The sequence below is a fragment of the Cygnus olor genome, chromosome 9 (genome assembly GCF_009769625.2).
Source record: "Cygnus olor isolate bCygOlo1 chromosome 9, bCygOlo1.pri.v2, whole genome shotgun sequence".
In the NCBI taxonomy this organism is placed as follows: domain Eukaryota; kingdom Metazoa; phylum Chordata; class Aves; order Anseriformes; family Anatidae; genus Cygnus; species Cygnus olor.
Window position 1 is genome coordinate 7221825 of NC_049177.1, and position 22298 is coordinate 7244122.

At 39.0% G+C, this 22298-nt stretch overlaps 1 protein-coding gene across 1 annotated transcript in view; it reads right to left on the bottom strand.

The window, feature by feature from the left end:
* CLSTN2 (calsyntenin 2) overlaps nucleotides 1–22298 on the bottom strand; it is a 463158-nt gene that overhangs the window by 383778 nt on the left and 57082 nt on the right. The window lies entirely within an intron of this gene.

Sequence of the window (22298 nt, forward strand, 5' to 3'; positions counted from 1 at the left end):
CCTTACACACCACCACATGTGATTTCAGCGAGAGGTAAACATTCATCTCCAGGGAGGCTCTGCCCCACCCCCTTCAGATTGCACTCTTAGGTACGCGAGCAGAGCATGAGTAAGAATATAGAAATGGCCCCATCACGTCAGATGTGGCCCACTTAGCCAGGGAGCCTGTTTCTGTAAGAAAACGGGAAAGAATATAAACCCAGGAAAATATTCTCATAAGTTCCAGCATTAAATAATAGTAGTTTTTTCAGATAAAGTTAGATACACACAATGACATAAAAAAGCTATTGATCTACCTGTACTTTGTGAAGGATACTTTCTCTGTTTTTCTAAGACTACTGCCTGATAAGTCAGTGGGAAATGCTCAAAAAAAAAATCTGTATATATACTCCTACTTCTAATTTTTAATTCCTCATACCATTACTGATCTTAAAGACCTTATAACCTCTTATGCTGTGAGAACTGAAAGATGCTTGTGCAAGAGTTTCTCAGTGATACTGAGCTGCGAATGTCTTCATTTCTCCTTTTAATGCAACTCCTATTTCACACTCATTTAATGATACCTAAGATTACATCAGACAATACTACAACATTCTAAAGCACACAGCATTGCAAGAGCACAGGTTTTCAGACTAAAAAGGTAATATATATATATACACATATATATATATATATATATATATATCAGAAATACCACCCCCTGAAAAGTGGGAACTTGGTTAGAGTGCCAGTGATGCTTGTACAACAGCCAGTGCCAGCCTCTGGAAGTACCTCATCACCTCCATGTGGTAAGCCTCACAGAAAACCTTCATTGAGATTAGTTAGGAAAAAAAAACAGGAGAAAAGACTGTCACGTTAACGAAGATATTTTGTTTGGTTTTAACATCTGGTTTATTTTTGCAGTTCCATAAAATGTGACATGAAACAAAACAGATTTCATGTTGCACCTGTCACCACGAATTTAGGACTTTCCTCCCTGTAAGCGTTCTACAGCAAACCACTTCATTGGTCAGATGGACGTGTTGACCATCTCGCCTTTCTAACCAAGAGACAGCCACCTGCCTCTCATGTAGAGACTGAGTAACTTCGTTATCTGATCAAGACCTTTAATTACTGATTTAGATTCACGTGCAGTGACTCTGTAGTGATCTCCTTCTAACGGCTAAGAGTACAGGAAAGCAAGTCAAGCTACTTGAGAAAGGGTCTGGGATCAGTGCCCTCCTGCTTTTAACTAAGCCTTCCAGTTTTCTGACTTCCATTTTTTATTTTTTGCATCTCAATCTGAGGAAAGCTTCCAGCTATTGCTTATTTTATCATACTGGAATGGTGAAGAGGCAAGGAGAAGGGAGTAGAAGTAAAGGAAAAAAAAAACGAACAAGAACAAAACTATTTGGCACTAGAGAAAATCTGGAGAAACAGGAGATTGGTGAGACTACCCAGGGTTCCAACAGCCATTTAATAACAAAGCTACTTAAAAGAAAAGGCCATATTTTTATTCAAAAAAAAAGCATTAGATAAAAACATCTTTACATTGCCAGTTAAGGGACTACATTCTTTGGTGATATTGCCCACCAGATCCCTCTTTAGAAGCTTGTTCATGAAATTTCTATAAAAATACACCTTCACAAGACGTAAGTCAGCTGAGTAACAGACAATTTCACCAGAAGGAACAACAGACAGAACCGGCTGACCAGGCTCCACTGCGTAGCGATACAGAGGAGCTTCAGCCAGGCTTTATACCAACCTCCTGTGGAGTCACTCAATACCTTTCATCCAGGAGTTAAATCACAGGAAACACGCGTTGTCTGTTAGGGGCAACTCAGCTTCAGGGCAGACTCACGTGCTGCCTTCACGCCGCTGGAGCTCATGCTCCAAGGCAAATGAGGGGCTGCAGCACAGAGCATGCAGCGCGTGAGCCACCAGGCAGGCTCCCCCAGCTGCCCACAGGTCCTGGGAACGCTGATGGGAGACGAGCAGCATTCAGAGCACAACAGGCTCACAGCCACCTCCAACGGCTGCTTTCTCTCTGCAAGACAGATACAGCCTCCAAGCAGAGAAGGGTGCGGCATGTAGCTTCCTTCACACACACATTCGTGCCAGTGTGCGTGTCAGAAAGGATTCTGTCTTAGAGGAACCATAAGACAGATCTTTGGCGCTTTAGCACACTGTCTTTCAGGCCAGAACAGCCAAGATGTTTTCAGAAAAGCTTCTTAGCAATAGCTCTTCTCTTTTAAGACCCCACAGAACAAAGCAATTGCATGAAAACAAGACAAGTGAAAAAATACAAAAGCAAAAAAGGAAAAAAAAAAAAAAAAACCTTCTCAAGCTGCCAGGTATTTTTCCAGAGATAACACTGGAGCAGAGATGGTAAAGCAGATTAAGTGTGCAACAACAGGAAAAAAAAAAAAAAAAGAGTACAGTTAAGTAATTTCTTCTGAGTTTTTAATTGGTCAGCAAACTGGTAGGGTTACATAATAAAAGGTGTGTTACTGTCAGTGATGGAGAAAAGACACAGGTATTACACAGGTAATATTGGGGGACTTTTATCTAGGACAAGAAAAGATTTTTCTTTTGCCTAGAAAATTAAGAAACAAGTAAGACATTCTTTTTACTCCAAGGCAAGAACTCAACTGCATAATCCAGCTGTAGTGTTTTTATAATAACCCACTGTTACTGCTTACGTTGTAATGGAATGCCTTCCCTTTTCTTTTAAAAAAGGAAAAAAGAAAGAAGGAAAATAAGACCGTGGGTGTGTAAGAACATGTCTGTCAAAGTTTTCTGTTCAACATAATATCCCAAAGGTAATAGCAGCTGTACATGGGTGTCACCGTGCTCTCTAGTTCCCTTCATCTTCCTCCAGGACGACCTGGAGGAGAACAGCAACCAGAGAAATATTTTCAGATGGAAGGGTCTGCAAAACTACAAATGATGAGTATCCCCAGCCTCTCCACTTTTTCCAATGTATATCTCATAAACACAATCACACTCAATGCCACTTGCTGTGGGGCACAACAGCATGTGGTGGAAACAGATGGTATTTTCCAGACTTTTTAGTTATGGCAAGTGAAGAGCCTAAATAATTGTATGGGGAGACTCTAGCACACCTTGTTTAACTACACAAGCTGGGATAAGACTTACTGCTCCCGAAATAACTTTACCTTTTTCATTATTATAGTTCACTAGGATTTTTTCTTTGACTTTGAACATATCTGTGCTTTCTCTTTAGAGTTATTTGGGAATGCACATTATTACTGCTAACACTTCCTATTAGAACTGGGAAAGAGCTTTAGGGTAGCATGCAGCCGGGGCCCATGCAGCAGTCAGCGTGAGGCAGACCTTACCTTAGCATCCCCTATGTGAAGGCAACAGAACTAGGACACTGCATGACACAGACAAGACTTTTCAAGTTCTCCTTTCTGAAAGAAGAGTGATGCACAAACCCCTCGGATAGGCTTGGGGCTTTCATGCTGCCATTTAGTCCTTTAAATCTAGCTGGACTGTTGTGTCTAAGTGGTCAAGTGGGAGTTTTGAGACCAGAGGGAAAGGAATAGAGACCAGCCTGGAATATAGGAGTAGTAAAATTGTTCTTTCAAACCCTCCACAATCTTCTTTGCTTCTGCTTTAAAGAGCTAAATATTTTGGTAAGAATCTCCACAGGAACATCTGAAAGCCAAGTCCTGAGTTAGTGTCCTAACTTTGCTCAATATGTCCGTACACAAATTGTACCCAGAGACATTTTTGTGCAAATATTTCAACACAATTTATCAGATGCTATCACTTCCCATTTGCATGTAGCCCAGGAACAGAGTTTTGCTTATGTTTGTTTTAAATTCAAAATGAACTAAGATTTTTATTTTTTAAGATTTCTTTATCTGAAATTTAATTGGACAAATGCAGAGCACAACATGCTCCCAAGATTTGATGGTTATGAGCAGAGATGTCTTTCTGAAAATATCCTCATAAAACTTCACCAGAAATCGCATAACTTACTGGATTATTTGCAGAAAGTAAACACAGAGGAGAGTGACAGAAAGAAAGTGAATTCATCAGTAGATTAAGCTGCACATTCATAATTCCTCCAGTGAGCTCCAGCACAAACACTGCACTCTGTAGCCAGCAGGGAACACTGATATGCCCCTTGAACACCACTTATCTTCATCCTCAGTGGCTCATTTAGACAGCAACCATGTTGCCTGTGCTAATTCTGCACCACCTGACAGTCCTCCTTACACAGAAAATGGACAGTTGAAAAGACAGCAAAGAAAAGAAAAAAGTGTTCGGTGGTCAAGCTAGCAAAGGCCTGAATGAGCTACTCCAAATAAAATTGTTTGTATGTTCACCGGGTGTACCAGTTATTTGAGATATGCATCAGTGAACTTTGGGCATGTCTAAAATGTATTTAGAAGAATCTAAGTAATTTTATCTTATTCAGAGTACTGATGGTGTAAGAAATCCCAGCTTAGCTAGGGAAAGGGTGCGGGAAAATCAGCAGATAAAATTTGGATTAAAAATAGAAGGCCGCACACTCAAATAATTTCCTAGCTTATTCAAATATACTGTTGGCACTAAAAAAAAAACAGAGCTTAGTGGAAATAGTGCTGTTATGAACCTGGCCAACAGGACACTGCTGAACAGTGATGCAGGGGCTGATATATGCAGGGGAACATGAAGCTGTTTCAATAGCAGGCCAGGGGGCAACAGGGAGTGCACCTGGGCCACTGCTGAGGCTGAAGGCTTCCCTCCACCCTGATCATTTCTAGTCTCTTGATCAGTCCTAGTCTCTACTACACATGAGACGGATTAAGTGTTTTTAGCACAGATGAAAAATATCAGTCAGAGAGGAGGAAAGAAAGGAAGACAAAGAATATGAAGCACTTCGGAGAATTAAGCACAGGAATGAACAGCACACTACATACAGACACGCATGGAGCAGAAGGAAGGAAGATGTTCTTCAATTCATCTTCTCTTACCAAGAAGAACAACCCCATGAAAATGAATGCTGAGGAGCACAAAGCTGTCATGGAGCTCAGTGCTGAAGACCAAGAATCCATGTTTTTTACAAGCCAGGTTAGTTACGGACCACAAGGCAAATCATGAGCAAACTGTTTAATCCTGTGTAAAAGGTGCAGTGATATTAATGGAAAACATTCTCAGCTGGCTATCAGAATACACAGATGTCCGATTATTCTCACCTCTGGGAATTCCGTGTGTTTCTAAAAGAAATTTGTCTGCTGCTAGAGATCAGCCAGCCTGGTCCAGTGATCTGGCCAACCCTCATGAGAGTACCTCTATTGCTTATTTCTGTACTTTATGTATAAGAAAAAATAATACGAGTACTCAAAACTAACATATCCTCAAAATTCCAGATTCACTGAAATAGAAGTGCTATTTTTAAATAAGAGTCACAGCTTTTTGAGAACGACCTTTCAGACACCTTGATACCTACTATACAAACTTAGAAAAGTTTTGATACAGTAGCCTTGTAACTACATTAATAACCAAAATCTGTTTTGTAAGGAAGTCAAAAGTGAAAAGCTTTTTGCCTTCCATGAATCATTCTGATTGCATTTCAGTTATTTTTCAACCAAAAACTTTATAACCTTCATTCTTTAAATAGTACACATTGAAAACTTCTGGTCATTTTCTTTCAATAGTACAACAGCAGCATTTTTATTCCCCTGTGAGTTTAACAATATATCTGCATGCGTCCTTCTCCTGCTTCAGATCTCCACTACTGATGGTGTAAGAGAGGTGGATTGTTGCAGTTGTGTTCTTGTTTCTCCAATTCAGCGTTAGATCTGACAGGAGGAATAACTATACACTTGTCATCCTTTTTCAGACACTTATTCCTTTTATCCCAAGGCCCGGATGCCTTTCGTTAGATTATGCTTCTTCTAGAGCTTTGATCTCCCTTTACAAAAGGCAGAAAGCCATGCTGTACAGGAATGTGAAAAAGTCCTGGCAAACAGCCTCCAAAATATTGTATCTTCCTTCCCTACTTTTATTTTTTTATATCTCCTATTCCTTCTGTAATTTCCTATAGGGTCCCTCCTAAAAAATATGGGTGAAAAGCAAATAATTTCAAACTAATTTCTCACACTGAAAATTCAGTTTTCCTCAGATAACCCCAGGGCACTAATAGGATCTTTTTATATATTCCTGCTTGTCTTCCCTTCCATCGATTAAATCTCTAGATCAAGGGTTCTTGGACTCAGCTAGTGCAATCTTATCATGCTGTTTTCCTAATTTAAATGCTTGTCTTCACAGAATCTAATACTTCATCTTCTCATTGCAAGTCCCCTTAATTCACTGAGTTGATTAAACACTTAAAAATATATGTATTAAATATTCATAAGAATCATTTTTGTCCACCTGATTCTAGCCCTGGAGAAATATAAACAGTCAATAGGGTTGTGCAGTACAATCATAAAGGCATCTTCCTTTCACTTTTTCCCTACATCAGATTTTTTTTTTTCACTTTTTAGTGGGTCACAGGAAAGTATTTGATCACTTCTATACTGTTCTCAATCCTTGTGACTGTGTTTTCCTCATCCCCCAGAACTGCCCTGGCATCACTGTTCCTAATGCAGTCACACTGCTGTATATCTACATCATGGCCACAGTAACACACCTCGTTCTTCCTTCTGAAGAGCTGGTTAGTTTGTGTGCTGGGTAAGCCCAGCTAATGAAGTGGCAGCATAATGCAGTGATGATGCTTTAACCAGGACACTTCTTTCTCCTAAACACAGACTTGTATGAGTTATTCAAAGTGGATGGAGATTCAGAGAGAGAAAAATACGGACCAAATCTGAGAACTGCCTTCACACAAAGCACTGACAGAAGAGGAGCACAAGAAAGCCCAGGCTAACCCAGGCAGCTGAGCAGTGGGCACCACCTTCTCCTGCCCCCAGGGGCAGCAGTGGCAACTCTGGGAGAGGGGAGCAGGGAGCACAAAAAATTGCTCCAGTTATGAGCCTTCAGCACTAATGGATATTTGCCATTGCTTAAAATCTGCTGTCCTATGTCACCCAGTTGCAGCACACTCCCGCTGGTGGTGGCTTTGGGTAGACTAACAATCAAAAACAAACAAAAAAAATACAGCATATTGCCTCATGCTCACATGAAGAAATGAGAGTACTGAGAAAAGACAGCGCAAAGATTATTCAGCAACCTCCATAGTTTATTATTCAACTCCAGCACTGTTACGTTCAAGAAAACATCAGCAAGAGCAGCAGAGCTAAATTCAGCTCAGTCGCATCAATGAAAGGTGCAACCAGAGGAGCTCCTTCTGGAAGGACTGACCTCTCCTGAGTGCGCACACAAAACACAGCTCCAGCAGAAGTCAACGGGAGCTTTGCCTTCAAAGAGAGCATATTTTCTCCTCAAGCATTCAGCAGTCTTTGTGACCTGTGAGACAGCTGACCAACCGCTCAGTTGCTATAGCTCTGCTCATCGAATACCTACTGAAAGAGTGGGCAGTTTGAGGCTTTTTATTTTCAGATGTCTACAGCTGCAATTTTTGTTTTGGAACAAAACGCAAATGAACCCACAGGCAATATAACCTCTCTCTAGAGAGGCAGCCTCATTTCCTAGGCAGCTAGCACAGAGCCATGCATTCCGTCACTTCTGAGGCCCGGCAGGAGACACCGCGTGTGCCTGCAATACTCTCATCCCAGGACTGGCTCCTGCAGTCCAATCAGGTAACTTGGATATCAACTTCAGTAATTGAGAACATGGTTATATCTGCCATATTATACTTCCACAAAAAGAAAGGGACTGTAAAAAGAGTCTGCCTTAAGACAGAAAACTTCAGATCATTGTATCAGAGCTTCCATCTCAATGTTTTGTTCTAATTGAAAAGATTTATTTCCAGCAGAGAAAACTATCCTATAAGAAAGTACATTTTTTTGCTCCTGTGCCAAAGAGAATTACTTGGGTTTAGGAAGCTGGATATAAATGAATATTATTTGTATTGAAATTTCTTTTATTGTGGCACTGAACCCCCAGTTCAAGAGGTCCTTGTTCAAGAGGCTGCCCTTTACAGCTTCGAACAGCCTCAAATATCCACGTTCCTGGATGGGTAGCAGCACGCTACCTCAACCTGCTGCTCCGATTTTTCTGCGATACAGTGGTCCTGAGTGGTGCTGTGCTACAGAACTCCACATTAATGGCAAAATTATTCAAAGCCTCCAGTGAGGTTCAAGCCACTACTACTGCAAACCAGTGTCATATTTACACATGCATTAAATCAGCAAGCGTCTTTTCATTATTTCCAAACTTTGAGATATTTTCATATTGTAACTGTAGCTGTGCCCCAAACACGTAATTAATATTTCTCTTCCACTGGCACCTTCTCTTCATTCCCCTTGTCACCCTCCTGCTGCTGTAATTCCTTCCCAGCTGCTATCCCACACAGCTCCCTCTGATTTGAAGCCACCACCTGACAGAGGCAGGCTTTAAAAGCCGAGTTTGTCTTTATTTCCATCAAGAGCAATCACAGCTGCAAGTTTCAGTACCCACAGAGGCTTTTAACTGTAACTTTTTATTAGCAGTGCTATATTGGGAGTAATAAAAATTCCCAGTTTAATAGTTTAATAAAACAAAGAAGTTAAAAGCCAGCATGGCTGTGCAGGAGCAGCACTGAGACCGGAGGTGCCAAATATTTGTGTTTTAAATGGCTCGGCTTTCTCCTGTATTTTATGTTTATAAGGAAAGGCTCTCCAGTGAGATGCTCTAGGCATAGACAGATTTCTGCTTTAAGCTGAAGAATACCACTGTCTTTTTAAGTACACCCATACAAACATTGAGGCTAATATGCACTGAGGCTCCCACGCACTGTAGCTGCGTATCGGCACCTTTTGCATAGCAATTGGGAGCAAAATGTCCTTTTGGTGTCCCAGCTAGGATTTCTCTAATGTGTTCTGCAACCAGACCTGCTGCCAGATGCTTTGAAAGAGCAAGAGATATCTCTATTAATAAGGCTTTCTGGGCTTTGAAAAAGCACCCCTTCACATTATATCCATTGAAAATCTGACCCTTATTTCTTATAAGAAATTATTTATTTATTATTATTATTATTTTTATTTAATCAGGAACAAGGTTGGTTTACAAATTTGTTTTCAAATAGCAAGGGACAACCATGAAAATCCAAGTAAACTACAACTGGAAGACTACAGCCAAATAGCCAAAAGCAATCCAATGGAACATAAAAAGGCCAGAATTCCAGGTCTATGTATTGCCAGATCCCCCTGACAGTGAGTTTTCTTTCATTATTTTGCTCTCTCATAAACACTACAGGGACTTAATCTTATTTTCACATGTCAGAACTTAATCTGAAAACTCATCTTATCAGGAACTGGATTAAAACCAGTAATCACAACATAAAAAATAGATTAAAAAAACTCCACATGAGGGAGTCACAACAGACAACCAGACAACCCTCTACTAGGGCAGCTCTGCCACCCATCTTAGCAAACCCCCCTTCAGGGAACAAGCAGCTCAGATGTGGTTATCCCTTCCAGTCACTCTCTCTCATTTAATTGTCAAAATCCTCCAAGACTGCATTCTCAGCACTCCTCTCTGAATATGAGGCTATTCAAGTGCATACACGTATTTGTTATTTGATTCTTCTACACAAGAACATTTCCATCCAACCCTATTCCAAAGGATGTTTCATCCATTTTAGTACTTGTCACTTGAGAAGTTTCTATTTCCTCTTCTACTGGCAACTGTCCTAGACCTTTATTAGTTCCCACCCTTTGTTAATTCCCTCTTAAATGACCTCTCATTGGGCAATGAGGGCAAACTATTTCAAAACATGCCATATGCATTAGCAACACTTATGAAAGCAGAACAGTACCAACTGCTGAGATGAAGGAGGGAGAAGGAGGTAGCCCAGATAGTGTATTATGGGAAATTTGGAGCTTATATTAACTAAAAGAAGCAAATAGACTGCTATCTGTTCCACTTACTCGGTTACTTTCATACTCTGGTAAATGAATACTACCCTGCTTCTTACAATTTTTATAAAGCCTAATTTCTGAAAAATACTACAGTTACCGTTAAAGTGATTTTACATAAAGGGAGGTTGTATTTTCATAGACTTCTTAAGGTAAGATATTCTGACATCTGTTTTGATGCATTTTGTTCTGTTCTTCGCTTGGTTCTGGGAAATTTTTGCATACCCATTTTGGACTAGAGAAAATTTTTGATAGCACAACAGGTATCAGTTCCATTTTGGTAGTAGATAAATACATTTTCAGTAGAAATATTAGTTATTTATATAATCCCTAACCATTTTTATTTATTTAAAACAGGTACTTTTCTACTAAGTTTTTCTGATAAAATTTGAATGAAAAGCTTTCAGAGTGTCAGGATTAAATTAAGCCCCAAAAATAAGAAATTGTATAGTGGTCCCTGAATAACCAACTCATATTTACATTTATACAAGATTTAGGAAAATGAAGTCAGTAGTTTACGGGTGAAGACACTCTCCAGACTTCTAGATTTTGGCCTTTGCTCTCAGTGAAGCAAGCAATATGGGAGCCTAATGTGATACTTACAACCAAAATGACAAATGTCTTTGTTGTTTTGAAGCTCCCCCCCTCCCCCAAATAACATCCAAAGTTTCCAAGTTTCAGATTCATTTCTATCACAAGTGGAAAACTTTTAAAAACCCAAACTATATTCTATAGTCCTTTTCTGATAATATTTGGTCAACTGGAGCTTTTCCACTACCATCTTGCCCATCTACGCATACATACTATATGCCCAGGCTCCTTTCCTCAGTTATCCTTATTTCTCAGTGATGATGTTTTTCAGCTTTCCATTTCTCACACAGGCTGGCCTGACTCCCAGAAGGGTGGTGTTGCCTACCATATCACATTTTACAAAGCTTTCTCCACAGCCTGCTATAAATGGCAACTGCTGGATTTCCATCTGTAAAATTCTGCAACCCTGGCAAGACCATTTAATTGATTTGTGGTCACGGCTGAGGTGCCAGGTTGGTCTGCCTAGAGTAGGATCAATCCCATGGTACTGCAAAAGCTTAAAGACAAAAGAAGCAGGCACTGGTAACTCTACATCAATAATTTCAAGGTCATCTAGAAGCGGCAGTGGCAACCTGATCTCAGTTAAGCATCTGAAGATTCCTTAAATGAAAAAGAATGAAGACAACTGTTTTTTAAAATCATACTCTAGAGGTATTTTTAAGGTCTACTCAAAGGCTATCCAAAAGCATGAGTTTCCAACTTTGATCCCTTTTGTTATTTACGGCTCAGGCATTTTATTTATACATAACTACAACCTTCCCCCCCCCCCCCCCCAAAAAAAAAAAAAAAAAGAAGCCCCTAGCATTTAAAACGTATTATAGGGATGGTAGTAGGACTTCAAATCTATATTTGTACTTGTAAATACTGCTTTGCTCAGGGGAGTTGCACCATTTTGGAAACCAACTTTATTTGGCATTCCTATTTTGGAACATGGATAATCAAATGCCAGGCATAACATCTGAGCAAAGCAGGAGCTCCCTCCCAAAGCACACCACAAGTATCATGCTGACAAGAGTTATCTCTTCACATAGCCTTTTGAAAATAGTCAACTGCTGTTACTGATGTCTCATGAATATTAGCAACTCAGCAGATGAAAAGCAGCACAACAGGCTTCTTGAGAAAGGTATACCTCTTGCTCTTCTAATACCTCAGTGATTTACAAATCAAAAAAGTTTCAGAGAGATAACTCAGTAAGAGATAAATATCTTTTATGGAGATTTTGTCATTTCCTAGTACCAAGGGAAGGTAAATCACTGGTTATTTCTCTTCTTTCTGTGTCTAGACTTCTACCAAAGAGCAGGCGAACTTCAAACCGGCTCCCCACGTTTCTTCTTTGTAACAGTTATCTCTAGGTGAGGATAGATGGTAACCTGTCTCCACTTTCTCCTTGCTTCTCCTTGTGAAAGAATATTATCATACAATGGAACTCAAAAGGCTTTACTCACTTTTCCCTTCAAAGGTCTCCAAATGAGCTTTTTTGTCTGTTCCCACATATTTTCTCAACATTCTCATTTGTCCTAGATATCACCAGACACAAGGAAGTATTTTAAATAAAACAGCATGTGCAAATGCATGCAAATATATTTCTTGGGATCCACTTTTACTTTTTTTTTTTTTTTTCCCCTGTAGGTAAAGCACAAGATTTAGGAAGAAAACCCAAATTCTGAGAATAACAAAAACATGGAATACAATATTAGAAAGAGCTATGAGTGCTCAGAGAATGGGTTTGGAATACCTGATCATCCTGAGAAACTTAAGGAAAGGTGTGAAATAAACAGGGTGTCATTTGGTGAGGATAAGGGTAAAGCATTACAGTTAGGAATAATCGACTTCCAAAAAATAAAAACCGCAAGAGGTGGGAACAATGCAATAAATACAATTTTCAAAATAACGATACCAGGGTTATGATAGATCACATCGAAATAAGCATTATCATATTGCCGCTCAAAAGCAAGCATCATATTAGGAAATACATGAAATGACTCCTGTATCCACCTTGATAAGGTCTCACATGTAATACATCATCTAAGCACTACTTTGGAGAAAGATTCAAATCAGCTACATAATATCAACAGGAGAACAATAAAAAGTACCAGAGAATCAGCAAATTATCACATAATCATAAGTCTTCTGAAACCTCTAAGAAAAAGACTGAAAGAATTAGGATTGTATATTTTCTGGAAGGGCTTTTCTCTATATGCAAGATAAAAAGGGGAAGAGTTAAGAAATTGTTTATTGTAAATAAATTGTTCTTCTGCCCTCTGAGGGCAAAAGAAAGAATAACGGGCTAAGCATTCAGCAAGAGAGATGTGTGCCAGACACTAAGAAAACTTGTGTGCAGTGAGAATAGGGGAGAACCATAATAGGTTACTTCAGCACTGAAGACTTCTGAAGAACGTGTTGCAGAAACATTTGTCAGAAAAGCTTGGTAGAAGTGATCTTGCCTTGTGGAAAGGCATAGACTAGAGAGTCTCTCTTTTTTTTTTTTTAAAGCCATTTTTCCTATAATTTACTATGATTTTTTAAAAAGCTGTTTGCCTGCAAATATCAACATTAATTCTCAACCACATTAGTGAGATACAGTGGTAGTTTCTTCTTCACTTAAATCTTCTCTCTCAAAGCCCTGTGCTGTAGTCACCCATCTTTATAGCTGATTAGAAAGCTGTTTGGACACCATAAAAATTTGTCCTTCTAGACTGTGCCCAGCACCCCCACAGGAATCCCAGCCTCCGCAGCACAAGGAGTAAGAAGCTGTGACTGGAAAGCCAAGCAGACACAAACCTTCCACTGAGACTGGAAGCTATGCTTATTTCTGTGAGTGTTACTACAGTAATAATTCACAGCTATGTTCGGTAACACTCTGTAAAGCTTCCTGGCTGTGCTTTCAGGGTTTCATTACAAAATTGCAACCAGCACAAAATTAATCAAATGTTTCAGCAGACCAGAGTGTTTTAGTATTAGGAATGAGTCCCTCAGACTAAATCTAAAATATATATGATTTTATTAAGGAATTAAACAAAATGTGACTTGATGGGTAACCACTTCAGAAAAAAAAAAACAAACATCAATAACATCCAACTTCCAAGCCTGGCCTTTGCTCTCATCCAGAGGATAAGAGAGATAACAGTATGTGTTTTGAAGTGAACAATGGGAAGTGATCAATCACCCACTATAAAATGCATTTAATCCACATGCGTAACTTTTGTTTACTATAGTTAGAGATACCTGGATGTTACAAATGAGACTGCATACTGGTGTCATTGTGCTGTAACACAACCAGATACACGTTCACCAGGTACTTTGTGTGAATTAAACAATGCTATGTTACAGATTAGGTATACTTGATTTGTCCAAGACTGGAGGACATATACTTAATGGGATACAGCACGAGATGAAGGAAGCTAGTTGAGCTGGCATCTTTGTGGTTGACTACAAGACTTTGCAAAGGTGTATCTATGCTTTTCTATTCATGGCATTTTTAGTTCCAACTGACCTCCTTAACTTAATCCAAATTCAGTTTTAAGTATAAAGAAACTCTTGGCCAGTCTGTAAAATATGAGTATGGCTTCCCCACATCAAATTGTCTGGTAAGGATGCACTCAGTAATTCTCTAAAGCATCCATGGAAGTCCTGGAAAAACACTGCTCTATTCAGGCAGTGAGTCACTTCCCTAGTGGGGAATGCTACAAGCTGAATTTTTACATGAGACATTTGATGCTCTTTTAAAACAATTTCCAGTGAAACAGTTAAATTGAATTTCGTTATTTACATGACAAAAGTCTAAAGCTTTATTATTCTTCAGAGCCATAACAGTATTTCAAAATAGTTGTATCTGAATATTTTCCAACAATTGATTTTTCTCATATCCAAGTATGTGACTATTTTTAGCTCTTTTTTTTTAATAAAAAGTTTGTTTCATTAAAAAAAATAATCATAATGATTACATAACTCTCAGCTTCTACTAGGGAAAAGCATTTAGAGGAAGCAAAGAGAAACTTAAGTCATCTTGGAAAGGATTTATAACCAGCAGAACTAGCATATGTTCTTAGAAATTGGATTAACTGATTTTCTCTTGAATAAAGACATCATATCTAACTCTTGGCATTTCTACTGCAAGCATCTAATTCTACTCTCATATAAAATAACTAATCAGATTAATAAAGGTTAGGAACAAGCTCTGATGATACAGTGCACATCAAGTACTTTACGTATTTTATGTATTCATAACAAATTAAAACTGTTTAAATAACAGCTTTACACCAGACGCTTGTATTAGCCATCATTAGAAGTCAGAATATCACACTAAGTAATGCCTTAGAGAAAAGAAACCATTTGGGAATTAAGACATAATAGACCCTGATAATAAACGGTGCATATTCCTCATTCTGTCATCGTGGTGTATCTTATTCTGTTGTCATTTCACTCAGAAACTTAGCAATGGGAATACACTGCTTTATCCCTGATACGATGGTTAGATTTAATTGGTGCAATTGCTTTCTGTTAGAATTACAACTCCAGTTTGCTCTAGGAAATTGCCCTTTACTACTTAAGAAAAAAAATATATATTTTATCAAGTGGGGAATCTTCCTAGTACTCAGCAGAGACTTTAACTTGTCCCCCATGCCAAGGTAGCAGAAGTAGGCTCTGGGTAAGGCAGGCTGACCATTTTACACCTTTACATGTCTAGCAAAATTTCTCCACTTATCTTTCAACCTATGCATGGAAACTGTCTTTCTTACGTGCTCTGGGGGAAACATGCTGAGAGTACGCCTTTGCAGTCAAGGAAGGAAAAGCTTCAGAAAATACTTGTAAGTCTACAGGATCCATTCTTCTGTCACTTCCCAAGAGAGGCTTTAAGCCTATACCAAATCACAACCTTTCCCAGTTAACTCTCTCACACCAAAGAGCCGAACACCTACTATGTGACTTCTGACCAACCACATCTACAATTGAATTACATACCAATTATTTAATACCTCTAAATCCAATTCAAAATAAAAATAAAAAATTAATAGCAAAAATGAGTTAAGCAGTTGTAAATTATAGCATGAAGAATCATTTTTTCCCCCCAAGATTCTTTAAGCAGAGAAACAGCTAAACTCACAGTCAGCAATGATTAAAAGCAGAGATATAGAGGATTTGATGTTCTTTGCAAAACATATCAAGAACCTCAATACTTCTTCTATCAGCTTTCCTTAATACATCCCCTGTACCTTAATAGCTGCCTAGATAGATCTCAAGTGCGAGTCTTGGGTGTTCATGCAACGTACAACAAACTGACTAAATTAAACCTACTTTTAAAAAAATTCAGAATTTGGTTTGATGCATTAGGCCATAACAGCAAGCCAAGTAAACAGCAAAAAAACACCACTGCTAGTTTACTAAGACACCAGGAAGGCACTCTTAAATTCACAAAAAAAGGGAAGAAAAAATAATCAGTTATTGCATCAGTATTTTAAGAACTTGTTATGTAATCCACACAAAAACCTCTATTAAAGCTCAACTGGTCAAGCATGCTTCTTCCATTTAGTGTATTTTTGTCAAAATAATAACTCTTTGAAGAAAAGGATTACATACATTTCTTCACTCAATTTTTTGTGTCCCATTCTGACTTCTAAATTAAAAACTACTTATTGAATAATTTTTCCTCAATAAAGTTATAAAAGAAAATTAAAATAGTTAATATCAAAATAACTTGTTTTATTTTTGCTTCATGAAAGTCAGAAATAACTTAAGAATTCCTTTCAGTAAAGCACAGGTAAATTTTCTTAACTGCTTGCTTTACTTTTAGAATTGAAAACCCTGTTCTATCCAACGCCAAATTAAGATGCCCCTGCAGCTTCCCACACCACAATTGCTGCGTTCCTCAGCCTAATTTACTTATTCTCACACCATTAACACAGAGTAAGGAAGTGCTGTAATGTCCATAGTGCAATTAATCACTGCAGGTGGGTTTCTGTGGCCTAAACCCAGGCATCCAATGCCATTACTGATACCATTAAGATGTTCTAGGCTAACCCACATACCTCCTAGCTGCCACCCCAAAAGACATGGTTGGAGTGCCTATACCTCCCCTGTCATTACTGACTTTAGCAGCCTTTAATTGCCTTGAGCAGCCTCACATGGGACTGCTACCGTGTAGCCTCCAGCTGTGGGCCCAGAAGCCCCATATAAGCTCCAGCCTGGGCCTTCAGTCTTGGTTTAAGCTGTGTTGGGCTGTTTGTTTCTTGTCCCTATATGGTTTGAAGTTAATCTTGCTTCTAAGTTGTTGCATTGCTTTTGCTTTGTGTCTGCTAACAGGCGCTGTTGCTGCCATTTTCCTGTTCTGTGCCTTCAGCCCCAGCACTGTGGGACCGTCCCAGCAGGCAAGCTGTGGCCTGGCTGGTGCTGTGGCTGCCCTTGTCTCTGCTCACCTCCCCTTAGGCTCTGTTTTGGCTGTCCTCTTATGCTACTAGCTCTATGCCTGTGTCTTGGATAGTCCTGTGTACATGAATGTTATCCTATGAGCTTTTCTTTACTTTATTAGAACATAAATATCATGTCCCTACTTGCATAATTTTATACTTGGCTCCAAATGCCTACTTCATTACTTCTGCTCAGTTGCTGTCTAGCAAGGGAGATGACTTAACTTTCAAACAGCAGATTACATCTTCATTACTGGAGCTCTCTGGCCTTCAACAGGCGCAGAACCTAGGCTCTTACGGGGAGAGTTAGCAACTACCTAACTAGAATAAACAACCATCCTACCACCGTTGCCTATGGGGTTTCTTGGCTGCTTTCCCCCTCACTAGCATTTTAGGCATCCAGCTTGCCAGGTACTGCAATAGGGCACATCTGTGTATACCCCAGGGCTGTGGGTAGCAGTGTATTGCAAATCCTAGCTGTTTTTTGTAGTCCTTGAATTGCATTTACCCATGACTATGCTGCAAGTGATAATGTAGAGAAACTGAGTGTTCTCCCTTGGGTAACAGGGTGTACTGATTGCTGACCCATACTGCTGTTTACCTTCCTTGGTAGGAAATAAGTTTTGCCCTTCCTTGACATTAAGTCTGAAAAGGACAAAAAAAAAAAAAAAAAGAGGGGGAGCAGGGTAAGAGTAAGGGAATCTGTTGGAAGTCACAGCTTGGGAATTCTGCTGTCTGGTGTGTGTGTTATACTTGAGCTCACACTGCAGAACAGGAGGCTCTGGGGGCTGGATAATGGGTCTTACAGCACTGGGTTGGTGCTGTGAATTCAGCTCAGGTCAGTAAGTTCAGTTGCCCATGTTAATTTTGCTGGTGATTTCAGTCCAGGTCTGTAGAGGATCAATACGTACAAATTGGCCCATTGTCATAACTGCCATTATTCGTTAAATTTGTCAAGAATATTAGGAAACACCAAACAATGAACCTTATTCTCACTAACAGGCTCCTTGTAAGACTACACTAGATCTAAGCATATGAGTGTAATTTGTATAAGCAGGAAGAACATATCCTTGCTCTCACTAGTGTACCTACAACAGATAAGCAGTTAGTATTTCAAGCCTTCAGTTTGGATGTATGTTTGCTTAAAGCAGAGTTTTACCTTAAATAGGCAAATCTGACTTTCTTTTCTGAATATTGTTATCATTTGAATAATGAATGAGTTTTCTGAGAATTTGTTAGCCTTAGTTTTAAGTTTGTTAAAGGCGGTACCATTAAATTTAACATGTCTCAAGATTTCTTTGGTCTTGGATAAGTTTTAAGGTAAGAAGCGCATAGCCAGACAATACTATGTCAATTAACAATAACATGAACAGAAGAATATGTGGAAATAAGCTCTGTATATTTAAGAGTGAGTTTCAAGCTATCTAACACTACAAATACTCAAATTCTTTCATCAGAGTCATAGTTCTGTTAGATCATGACAGTGCAAAGTAAGTTGTATAAGTACTTTAGCTAATATTCAGATTTGTTTGTCTGTCTTCTGAACATAGCCTTAACGCTTGATATGTAGTACTTGTTTAGGCTATACAGATAAACCTTTGTGTTTACTCTAAGCTATCAAGATGTACTCAATTCTAATAGCAGCTTTTGTTTCAGAAAACGTTGAGTTCCACAGGTACAGCTGAATAATGGTACTACTCTTATGCTATGTATGAATATAGGAAAACACTGAATTAACAAAGTTAAAGAACAAAGTTAAGATTGAATACTTAAACCTTCAATAACTTCAGTGCCTGCTCCAGAGTAAGAAGGATGTGTTATGTCTTTATCCCCCTGACTGCCTAAACCAAACACTGGGAAGGCAGCATTAGCAGTTCCAAGGGGAAAAGGAGCTTTGCACTTCTGCTAGAGTGATCCCATCTGGCCTAATTAAATGATCTGCATTGACAGACTTCTGGGGGAAGTCTTATTGTGCTCTCCCAGCTGGAGAATGAAAATGCGATTGCGGCCTGCTTGAGGGAAATAATATGGAGGTGCCTCCCAGGGAGCTGGGATATGCTTGAAGCTTTTAAAAAGGCAGGAGCAGCAGGTGAGGATAAAAATCTAGGGAAACTATCATCCCCAGCTTTATGAAAAGCCAGTGACCCACTTTCTGCTTGAGATAAAGATATCACCTGCAGGTCTAGTTCCTCCTTAGTGTACAAGGCCAATCAAGAACTATAAAGGAAGATTTCCTACAGAAGGAGATGGTACTGGAACAGGATCATGAAACATGGACTGCAAATAAGCTATGACCAGTAATATAATGAGTGGCTGAGAAGAGCAAAATGAGCAAATGATAGATTAATGACATGAACTGCCACATCATGCCCTCAAATACTGTCAGGTTCCATGAAAATCATAATCCATTTAAATGTAGAGTCTCTTCATCTGCTGTTGTCTCTTGCTGAGCCCTTGGAATTTGTTTGCACTTTTTCCCTAACATGTAGGAGTGTTTTACCTTTGAGCATTGACTTACACTTCTTACATAGTTCTGTGGTCCCAGAAGGCAGTGTTCGAGCTGAGAGATTTAGTCCCAGTTAGTGGTAAACTGTTTCTCATTCTTCCTCCTCTGAAGGTGTTGAGAGCTGTAAAGAAAAAATCCATGTAATTCATACAGATGGGGATGTTTCTGGTTTTGTTGTTTAATATGCCCCGTTATAGTTAAAGGATTGGTATAGGCATCTTGTCTAGTGACAATCCCACCTATTTAGTGGCAATAACATTCAGTAAGTCTGTGAATTAGTGAATTGAGGCAAGAAAATGTGTGTGGTCTTCTGTATTAATGCCTTGTTATCAGTTATGGTATAAAGACCCATTTGATAGGCGTTTTGGAAAATACCAAGAGTAGCACAAACTCTTCAGAGAGAGATCAGTTTGTAAGATGTTGCAGAAGGCTGACTTTCCTGCTACATGTACACTAAATAAAGTAAAAATACTCTATCTGAGAGATGTGAGCCGAAGCAATAGTGATTATTGGGGTACTATACCAAGCAGAGTGAAAGTAAATGATTCCGGTGAATCAATTCAACTTAAAGGAACATCCTTTAAAACTGGAAGCGTGGAGCTCTAATCACTCAATTCCATTTGTCAGCATCATGGCACATCACACAAATAATGCACAAATCACATAGCATGTTGCCAATGATCTTTGTGTCTATATAGTAGTCTCAGGGTTTTTATTGCTTAACAGTCATATTCTTTGTGGTGTAACTCAGAAATGGATTTATATTAAAACATAATCATAGACCTGGCTCAGGCTTCACAATCTATAATTCATGTGCAGTCCTGAGGTCTTCTGTGTGAATTTCAAATGAACAGCATGATGTTATACTTGGTAGCATTTTTATCTTGTGCTAATATCACACTGAAACATAAGCTTCTTCAAGAGGTCAGCTGTGAGTTTTATCAGCTGTCAAAATTCAAAGATAAAACCTCAGTACATATGCAGATTCCACGTGTTTAATGACATTTCTTTTTAACTGTATTCTCAAGTAACTAAGTAAAGTTCTAAATCTGATTACATATCTAGATTGCAGTATAATCTAGATGCTAGGCATATGCATCCCTGGCCATCAGGTTATATATTCAGTCAAAAGAAATCTGTGCATAAACTTCAAGTGATGAATAAATGCTATTACTCTTCAAATAAAAATGTGGAATGAAAAAATTTGCATATGTATATGATGCTTTGCCTCGTGACTGCAATCTGTAATCACAGGAAGCACATGGGTATCTTTTAAAGGTCTTTTTTATTTGTTTGTCCAGTTAATCACAGTTTGCTGTTAGCCTTCCTTTCTGTCTGCTTTAATGAGTAAACTAATTCATTTTAAAAACAGCTCTTTCCCAATGAAGATGCAAGTTCTGAAAACTGTAACAAATATGTCATTGGTGCAAAAGGACATGAATGTGATTAATGACTAGCTCATTAAACTGAAGATGACGGGACTTGAGCAGAACTCTCATTTCTGCTTCTGCACTGCTGCAGAACCTATAGTAAATCACATCCTTTCTCACTCTCTCCCTTCATATCCTTTATATTCTGTCCTGATGTGCATTTGCAAAGCTTCTGCTAGTCTTTGCACAAAGTGCACTGGGGACTAAAGGGCCCACACAATATTACAAAACTTGGACACAACAAATACAAAGCTACTTATTTCGCTTGGTTTTTGGCAATATTGTCCACAAAGTCAAGGGAAGCAAATTGAAACACTCCTTCCTTGTTCACTAGGTTTTAGTTCAAATGAAATCTGAAGTAGTTTTGGATGAAATACAGATCAGAAGAATCATATGCACCTTTTCATTGTTCCAATGCACAGTAGCGACCAGAGCTGAGAGCTTTCTTTTTTCAGTGCTTTCTTTGATAGCCAAGACTTAAAAATTAAACGTACAGTAAATTTCCACTAGTTCACACTAGTTCTGGGCTTATTTAATAGATTTAGCATCTTCACCAGCTATATTGCTATCAGTGATTTAAAGCTTATTCTTCCCCTGTTCAGACGTTCTAGATGTATAGGCACCTCCACTGGAAATGTGATGACTGTTGGTGTCAGCACCACTGGCAGCTCAGCTTCTAAGCAGCTAGCCTTCCATAGCAGTCTTGGTTGGTTAGTGCTAAAAGGAGTAAGACATGAAACAAATGTGCCTAAGCGTACACGTGCCTGTGAGTAGAGTGCAGTTATTGGTGGTTCAGAATTTACAGCAAGTGGAATAGTAGTGTAGGGAGATGCCGTCTTACATAGCTGTTCTTCCAACTAGTGTTACACCTGAGGGCATAAAACTTAACAGAATTGTAAGTTTAATAGGCTCCAGAAAAGACAACCTCACTTCTGCTAGTGTTTTTGTTCTTTAGTTACTAGCAAAAATTCAGAGCTATAAACAAAAATCCCCACATGATGATGTAATATTCAATTTTCTCACATTCAGTAAGAGTTGTATTATTTCTCTTCATAATGACAATAATGAATTCCAGATCAGACACTTCCTATCACTTAATGACCAGCCAGGTTAAGTGCCTCAGGCAATGCCAAGAGCATCAACTCCTCCAGCCGGTCAGCAACTGCCAGGAAATACCTGCCCCCGAAAATGGTTATCCTTAAGCACAACAGGAAAGATGCACTCTGGAGAACTCCAGCTTTGAGTTTCTGACCTGCTTGATTTAAAATTACTGTTACACAGACTAGATGGGCATATCATAAAACTACTCCCTAGGCACAGGTAGCAGAGAACAAAGTGTTTGTATTGGGTAATTGTTTGTTGGGTGTGACTTAGAGTTAAGGTGAGACTAAAGTCCCTGTCTTCAAAA